Genomic DNA, 1325 nt, shown 5'->3' with positions numbered 1-1325 from the left:
CTGTTTTATCACCCCCAAACATTGAACAACAATGTATCTGCATTCAAGTGAACAGTTATGTGCCATTGCAGATATAAGTTTTCACATTTTAGTGCATCATTGAAAATGTAGCACTCTGCAATCCTTGTATCATGAACAATGATTTTCTACATTAACCTAAAATTATCGTAATAAAATTCACTTGTATTTGGTGAACTGCATGATCACCGCTGACTTTCAGAAAATGCAAGGTAATTCTTAAAACATATTCCTATACTGCCCTCGTGTGGCAATGTCTGCTCGTGAGAAGTTCTGTAAAGATAAAAATCAATTAACACGAGAGATTTTTTTCTGCATGTTATTTATAAACATGTTAAGTGTATTGTTTTAAATACAATTACAAATGCAAAACAATATTTAGACCAAATACTGACTTTAATTTGATACGAGATTCCACAATGCCCAGTAAATGATTCTAGTTAATCCCATTCAGCTTTCCCTTACATAAACAATATTTTGTAGAATAAATCAAGTTGGGGAATCCTTCCAACATGCTGACAAACTAAAGAATACACTCACTTTTTCATGTCAGTGTACAATCCAAGGTTTTAAAAAAATACATTACCAAATAAAAGCAATTGCTAATTGAGTATTGTAAAGGGGACTGCCCTTCAGTAAGGTACAAATGATCTCAAGATCACTGCTTAAAGAAAAGCGACGGATTGTAAAATCAGGTAGATTGTAAATCAGTATTCCTCCCCAATAAAATATGTTTTCTGAAAAAGTTTGTATTCTAAGATTCTACTGAGAATGAATTCGATTAGATTAGATTACAGATTAGATTAGATTACATTACAGTATGGAAACAGGCCCTTCGGCCCAACAAGTCCACACCGACCCGCCGAAGCGCAACCCACCCATACCCCTACATTTACCCCTATACCTAACACTACGGGCAATTTAGCATGGCCAATTCACCTGACCTGCACATCTTTGGATGATGGGAGGAAACCGGAGGACCCGGAGGAAACCCACGCAGACACGGGGAGAACGTGCAAACTCCACACAGTCAGTCGCCTGAGTCAGGAATTGAACCCGGGTCTCTGGCGCTGCGAGGCAGCAGTGCTAATTCACAACAGAAAACTGGAGCTTGGTCCATGTGAGGTTTGTACATTCTCCCCGTGATGCGTAGGTTTCCTGTCCAAAGATGTGCAGGTTAGGTGGATTGGCCATGCTTAATTGCTCATAGTGTCCAGGGATGTACAAGCTAGATGGATTAGCCAGAGGAAATACAGAGTTACTAGGAGAAGATAGAGGGTGGGTCTGGGTGGGATGGTCTTCGGAGG

This window comes from Chiloscyllium plagiosum, unplaced genomic scaffold, assembly GCF_037043375.1.
Source record: "Chiloscyllium plagiosum isolate Xiang-an unplaced genomic scaffold, Cpla_swu_hap1 HiC_scaffold_42, whole genome shotgun sequence".
In the NCBI taxonomy this organism is placed as follows: Eukaryota; Metazoa; Chordata; class Chondrichthyes; order Orectolobiformes; family Hemiscylliidae; genus Chiloscyllium; species Chiloscyllium plagiosum.
Note: the sequence above shows the minus strand (reverse complement) of the source record.